Source organism: Mixophyes fleayi, chromosome 2 (assembly GCF_038048845.1).
Source record: "Mixophyes fleayi isolate aMixFle1 chromosome 2, aMixFle1.hap1, whole genome shotgun sequence".
NCBI lineage: Eukaryota > Metazoa > Chordata > Amphibia > Anura > Limnodynastidae > Mixophyes > Mixophyes fleayi.
The window spans coordinates 63527846-63535857 of NC_134403.1; positions in this window are offsets into that span (position 1 = coordinate 63527846).

An 8012-nucleotide genomic window follows, 5' to 3' on the forward strand; every position below is an offset into this window, starting at 1 on the left:
CAAACTGTGTGCCAAGGCTCCCTGGGGTGCCTTGGTAAGCAAAGCGGGGGACTACTTGGTAATTATTTTGGCTTAGGGGTGCCTTGAAAAATTTTTGGAGACCCTAAGGGTGCCTTGAACTGATAGTTTGGAATCCACTGATCTGACATTTACCTTTTGGAAGAATGTTTGGGAATTGGTTATGTTGCCTTTGGTTATCCAGACAAATGTGTTTAGTGATCATGAATTTAAATGTAAAAGCATTTTTATACCTAAATATTTGTTGTCTTCAAACACATTGTAAATGGACAATACACCTAAATGGTAGTTGTGACAGGATGGACCATCTATGCCACCCTGTCTGTTGCTGGGAACCGGCTGGGCTTACTTTGCCACCGCCCCCTTTCATTATTCCGAATACTCCCCTCCTGCTGCAGTAGGAGGAGCCTGCTGCCACCACTGGGCTCCTTTATGGCGCCCAGAACCAAATTTCTTCTGGGTAACTGTCATTGCTAGTACATTTGGGCTGTACCCCTGACCCTTTACTATGGATCAGGATGCTGTGGATTGATTTCCCCCCCCCACCCCCTGGCCTATAATACTGGCCAAAGCTTCTGGGTAGCGGCAGAGTGGTGGTACTGGAGAGCTGGGTCCAACCTCAGAAACGGCTGGAGAACGGATTGGATTTGGGGTCTAATCCGCAGGTCACAGGATTATAGCAATATTGAAGTTGTCAAGCAGGGTCTTGAAGTAAGGAGTGATGTTTTATTTCGCTCAGGTGTCCTGACAAGCACAGTTCCACCGATTAAAGGTATCAGTGGTCAGATCAGATGGAACATCGGAATGATACATTTCAGTGTACAGGACAGTGCTTTTTATACAGATTTGGACACAGGCTATTTTTTAAAATCGGGATGTAACCTGTTTACCAAAACATAGATTAACATGCACTGCAAAGCCAACAATATTTACACTTCTCTGTGATATCACCTTGCTGTGATTTCCTGCATCTTATTTCAGAGGCAGGAGGTCTACTTGACATGAATCCTTTCTTCAGACAGTCACATACACATTCCCAAAGAAAGGTACAAACCCCAAACAAGTCATTTCCCTGCATCACATTCACAATACACAAAATACTTTATAAAAAAAAGGCTCATTGTATCAGATATATACATCAGAAATAAGGCATTTCCTCTAGAAAGGTTAAAACAAAAAAACTAATTTCTGTCTTCCTTTGGGGGACACCGGGGACTTTGGGGTATAGAGTAGTGACAGGGCGAACTGGCACTTTAAACTTCTGTTTAACTAAGCCCTAGCTCCTCCCCCTCTGTACCCCACCTCCTGTCCAGCCTCAGTCTAGTTTAAGTCCCCAGTGAAAGGGCTGTGTCTGGGCTGCTCAGCAGCCTTCTGTTACTTTTATTATTTTATGGCAGGGATCTACAGTGTGCAGCAAGCGCTGTATGGAGGGGGGGATCGGAGGTGCTGTGAGAGGTGCCTCTGTTGTCAGCCTCCCTCTCCCAACTTTTTCATACCCTCCTAGGAGCCGGGCACAGTCGACGCAGGCTGTGTCCGTTGTCCTGATCTGACAGACTGCAGACACTGCGTGAGGAGGGGTTGCAGAAGGTAAGTGAACCCTCTCCCAGCACAATGCTGAGAGAGAGGGATAGAAAATCACAGTGTGTCCCTGAGCAGACTGCTTCTTACTAGGAGCAGTCATTCCATAAAAAAAAAAAAAATATATATATATATTTTTTTTTTATTTTCTCCTTCATCCGGTCTGGGGGACACTTCTTACCATGGGGTTGTGGAGGGGAGCTTGGTAGTTGGCACCTAACTAGTTAATTTAGTACTGCTGGCAAACCCCTCCCCTCTACAAACCCCCTGCCTCTTCCTGTCCAGTTTTTTTTTTTTTTAGGTGCCCTGGAGTTAGGGCAGCCTTATTTTTTACTGCATAGTTTAATGTTTAAAAATTTATTTTTTTCCTTTACTTTTTACTTTTTTAGGTGGCAGCGCTGGAGTGTGTTCTAATATAGAGAACACACTCACAGCTTGGCAGCGCAGGCATTCCCCTGTCAGCTGAGAGCCATCGGTTCTCGCTGACAGGGGCTGAAGACAAGGTGCCTGATTGAAGGGAGTGACAAGCGGTCTCATGGACCGCTGCACTCCCATAGCCTCCCCGATAACCGGCGCTGCCATTACAGACATAGAGCGCTGGTTATCGGGTAATGAAGATGGCGGCGGCCATCTTGGATTTCGGCAGAAGCGCCGAGGAGAAGGGGCTAAACCAAGATTCCCCCCTCAGTCATAGGGGGGCGTCGGATATCTTCCGATGCGGAGACCTCTGTCCTAGAGGTCTCCACCACTCTGCCACTATTATGATAGTTCTTTTGAAGAAAGAAGAAGACATGGGAAAAAGAACTACAGGAAGGGGTAGCTAATACATAGAGTTCCCCCCTTCCTTCAGAGAGAGAGAGATGGTCCTTCCCAGCTCTTTTGGTGCCAGCACAAGCCCGGGAAAAGGAACAGAGCTGAGGAGAAAGCACAGACTGCTGTCAGATCTGCTCCCCAGGGTGGCCTTTGGCTAAGTATCACCTTTATTTACACACATCTGATGTGGTTATACTGGGCTAGCAGGTTTACTATTATAGCCTCCTACTAGCCATTGATATTTATGGTGTTTACTATTTCAAGTACAACTTTTAGAATATATCAGATGTTTACTTGGTATTGCTCTGTTTTCATTGCTTATTTTACTCTCTCTCTATATTAACTATCTATCTATATTCAGCTAGATTTTTTATTACTCTGTGTGCTTGGTGTGCCTTCCTTTATAAATATGACAGATAAGGGAAAGGGCCCTATGCCAAAATATTTCACATGTTCAAAATGTAATGTTAAATTACCTAGTGCTCAGAGGGACCCGTTGGCGCTTTGCACGACATGCGAAGCAGAGGCTTCCACTGCACAGATACCGCAGGTTTCAGTCCCACCGTCGGTGGAACCGGCCTGGGTTATCTCCCTTACGCAGTCGGTTAGCTCTTTAGCTCAAATGGTCCTTCAGTCTAACCAGTTGCTGACTACTGTGGCAACTTCTGTGGCTAGTAATGCAAGTTTACAGTCGGACCCCCTGGCTTCCTCAGGTTCTAGTGCTTTGAGTTTGCCGGGACCATCCTCATTACAGACTGACCCAGCCCTGGTTGCTACAGAACCGGCATGGTCTACAGCTTTTATCAGAGGGCTGAATAAGCTTAACCAGCTACTTGACCCCTCTAGTACCCCGCCTGCTAAAAGAAAGAGGCCTAGATATGTTAATCCCCTATTGACCCTCTCAGATTCTGAGGAGGAGTCTGAAGAAGAAGGGGAAATTTATTCGGACACTGACCAAGGTCATTCCTCTGAGCAGGGAGAAGTGTCTAAGGGCCAATTTGTAAACGATTTGGTTTTAGCGGTAAGACAGGCGTTGGATCTCCCGGAACCGGAAGATGTAACCCCCAGAGACAGAAGTCTCTTTAAAAAGGCCAAGAGGAAGGCCAGCCATTTTCCCCCCTCCGGAACTTAGAGATATCGCTGAAGGGGCATGGAAACATTCCGATAAAAGATTTTCTATCCCAAAGAGGTTCTCTTCCCTGTATCCCTTACAGGAAGAAGTGGCTTGCTGGGAAAGTATTCCCAAGGTGGACATTCCCATTGCTCGCTTAGCAAAACATACTTTACTCCCAGCTCCGGGTTCAGCGTCCCTGCCGGACGCCAATGACCGCAAGGTTGGATCACAGCTCAAATCCATTATTGCGGCTGCGGGTTCTGCCTTTAGACCCACATTTGCCTCGGCCTGGGTGACTAGAGCCATGGAGGCATGGGCAGACCAGCTAACTGAGGCCTTTCAGGGCTCCGAATTTCTTCCCCTAGCCTTACACCTAAAGGAGGCTTCGGGGTATATTTATGAAGCAGCCCAGAACTCAGCGGCAGTCTGCTCTTCCATTCAGGCGGCCTCCATTTCAGCCAGAAGGACGCTTTGGTTGAAATCCTGGGAAGGTGATGCGGAATCGAAAAGGTCTGTTGAAATTATCCCCTTCTCGGCTGCAGGTTTGTTCTGCCCGGAATTAGATACCCTTATTTCCCAGGCCACGGGGGGCAAGAGCACGTCCTTGCCAGTCTGCTAGCAGGAGACGCGCCCCGAGGGTAGCTCCTTTCGTCAGCCCTTTCGTGGGGCCTCTCCCCATAGGGGACAGCTCTTTAGAGGCAGGCAATCCAATTCCAGAGGCTCCTCTACCAGAGGGAGGTCCTCGTTTGCATCCAAACGCCAGGCCCCTAAATCTCAGGAGAAGCCTGTGTCCTGACGACCACCCTGTATTGCAGGGGGTGCCTGTGGGGGGACGTCTGTCTCTGTTTTACGAACAGTGGGCAGCGTCTTCCCAAGATCCTTGGATTCGGGGAATTATTTCAGAGGGGTACAAAATTTTCAGGCCCGGCTCCACGCCGTTACTTCCAGGCCCCTCTTTCCCGAAATCCAGTAAAAAGACAGGCTATACAGGATTGTGTAGCTTCTCTTCTAGCTCAGAGGGTCATCGCCAAGGTTCCAGATTGCCAGATAGGAACAGGGTTTTATTCCAACCTATTCCTAGTCCCGAAGCCGGACGGCTCCTTTCGCCCTATCTTAAATCTAAAGGGCCTCAATGTTCACTTAAGGGTGGACAAGTTTCGGATGGAATCTCTAGGGTCAGTGATAAACGGCCTAGAGAAAGATCAGTTCATAGCGTCCATAGATCTAAAGGACGCGTATCTCCATATTCCCATTTGGATCCACCATCAGTCCCTTCTCAGATTTTCGGTGGGATCAGTTCACTATCAGTTTCGGGCCCTCCCCTTTGGCCTATCAACAGCGCCAAGGGTCTTCACAAAGATTATGTCAGTGATGGCAGCATGTCTTCACCTGCAGGGTGTTCAGGTCGTTCCTTATTTGGACGACCTGCTTATCAAGGCTTCCTCAGAGAGTTGCCTAAGCTATCAACGATCCCTCACCCAAGCGGTTCTCGAGGGCCACGGATGGCTGATAAATTTAAGGAAATCCCAGTTGGTTCCGTGTCAGCGCATGGTGTTCCTGGGACTCATCATGGACACCAGCAAACAAAGGATATTTCTCCCAGTAGAGAAGATCACCTCTATTCAGAAGGTAACCTCCCAGGTTCTGTCTTCTCCCAGACCCTCAATGCTCTTGTGCATGAGGCTACTGGGAAAGATGGTGGCCTCCTTCGAGACCATTCCCTTCGGTCGAGCTCATTCTCGATGTTTCCAGTGGGACCTATTGTCGAAGTGGTCAGGTTCACACCTACGCCTAGATCTTCAAAAGATTTCTCTATCCAAGAGAGCGAGAACATCTCTTCAGTGGTGGATGTGCCAGGATCACTTGAATGTGGGCAGATCCTTCGCACCTTGGTCGTGGATCATAGCCACGACGGACGCCAGCCTCAAAGGTTGGGGGGCGGTGGTCCTGCACCTCCGGCTCCAGGGATGTTGGTCGGTTCAGGAGTCGGCTCTCCCAATAAATGTATTGGAATTGAAGGCCATTCTTCTAGCCCTTCAGGGAGCACAATCCCTTCTTTAGGGCCACCCAGTCCGTATCCAGTCCGACAATGCCACAGCCGTGGCATATGTCAACAGACAAGGAGGAACCAGGAGCGCAGCGGCAATGGATATCGCAGCCCAAATATTGGTTTGGGCAGAGCTATATGTTCCGGCAATATCAGCAGTTTTCATTCCAGGAATAGAAAACTGGGAGGCGGACTATCTAAGTCGAAACCAGATGATGCCGGGGGAGTGGTCACTTCACCCGGAAGTCTTCCAATCTCTGGTTCACAGGTGGGGTCTTCCAGACATAGACCTCATGGCTTCCAGACACAACAAAAAGGTCCACAGGATCTGCGCAAGGGTAAGAGATCCCCTAGCGGCGGCAGTGGACGTCCTGATGTCATGGGAATTCAGGATGGGATATCTGTTTCCTTCGATCCCCATGCTTCCTCGCGTCCTCAGACGAGTTCGACAGGGTTCCCTATCAGTAATTCTGGTAGCCCCCTTCTGGCCACGGCGTGTGTGGTTCGCAGAAATAATATCTATGGCGGAAGGTCCGGGATTCCACCTTCTGTATAGTCACGACCTTCTTCTTCAAGGTCCATTCCATCACCAGAATTTACATCAGCTCAATTTAACGGCATGGCTGTTGAAGCCAGCCTTTGGAGGGCTAGAGGGTTTTCTTCCAGTGTAATTCAAACGTTGATGCGAGCTAGGAAACCAGTGTCATCTCGCATCTATCACCGGATTTGAAAGGCATATATTAGATGGTGTGAAAGTAGGACATACCACTCGTCCTCCTTTCGCCTCCCTCGCTTGTTAGCTTTCCTTCAGCATGGCTTAGAGGCAGGCCTTAGATTAGGCTCTTTTAAAGGTTCAGGTTTCAGCCCTTTCGATATTTTTCCATACGAAGTTGGCTGACTTACCAGACATTAGGACTTTTTTCCAAGGAGTTCTCCATATACAGCCTCCTTATGTCCCTCCTACAGCTCCATGGGATCTCAATTTGGTTCTGGACATGCTCGAGGGACCCCCCTTCGAGCCTTTGAACAAGGCGGATTTGAAGTGTTTGACCTGGAAGGTCCTTTTTCTTCTGGCTATTGCCTCTGCTCGCAGAGTTTCTGAATTAGGAGCCCTGTCCTGTCGGGAACCTTATTTGGTGTTCCACGAGGACAGAGCGGTGTTAAGAAACCTTCCTTCCTTTGTGCCAAAGGTAGTTTCGGCTTTTCATCTAAACCAGGAAATAATTGTTCCATTTTTCTCATCCACTTCTCATACGGATCAGCAATCGATGAAAAAGTTGGATGTGGTTAGAGCTCTCCGCATTTATGTTAAAAGAACTTCCCAGATTAGACGGACTGACTCACTGTTTGTTCTTTATGACGCTAATAAGAGAGGCTGGCCAGCCTCAAAACAATCCATCGCCAGATGGATTACGTCTACCATCAGGCAAGCTTATATTAATGATAACCGTGCTGTGCCGGAGAGACTTACGGCCCATTCCACCAGATCGGTGGGGGCCTCGTGGGCAGCAAGGAATGGAGCTTCTGCGGACCAGCTTTGCAGGGCAGCCACCTGGTCCTCTGTCCACACCTTTACCAAATTTTACCAGTTTAATATATTTGCCTCTGCGGATGCAAATTTTGCTCGTAGTGCTTTACGAGCAGGGCTTTCAGAGTAGTCCCACCCTTAGGGGGCTGCGCTAGAACGTCCCCATGGTAAGCAGTGTCCCCCAGACTGGATGAAGGAGAAAAGAGGATTTATGTACTTACGTTAAATCCGTTTCTCTGATTCCGTCTGGGGGACACTGCGATCCCTCCCTTCTGTTTTTCTTCTGTGTGTTCTTGTGTGACTGCCCTTTTTTATCTTGGGCTTGTTAAAACTAACTGGACAGGAAGAGGCAGGGGGTTTTTAGAGGGGAGGGGTTTGCCAGCAGTACTAAATTAACTAGTTAGGTGCCAACTCCCAAGCTCCCCTCCACAACCCCATGGTAAGCAGTGTCCCCCAGACGGAATCAGAGAAACGGATTTAACTTAATCCTCTTTTTAGCTCAGTAGACAGGGTCAGGCAAGGGGTCACTAAGATGGTGAACTCTGCTAGGAACTGGATTGTTGAATGTTACCAATTCAGTGCTGGGCCCTGGGGGAATCTATTACACTTCCGCCATGGTAGTCTCTTACTATTATGTGTGCAGACACCAGAATAAATGGCCATTTTATAGCTTCCCTTCTCTGTCCGGAGTCCTGATAGAAAGGTTTGGGGATTGTTATTTTCAAAAGTTTATTACTTTTACTCTGTGGGGCTTTATTGGCTGTATTGCAGGCTCACTTCCTGTTCAGTATTGTGGGCTGCTTGTTATTTATACACTCTTTACACACTGTTTTGTTACACTCTTTATTACACTGTTTTTGTGTTTTGTCCCATCTGTTAACATGTCGGGGGGGGAAAAACCATGAGTGGTGAAG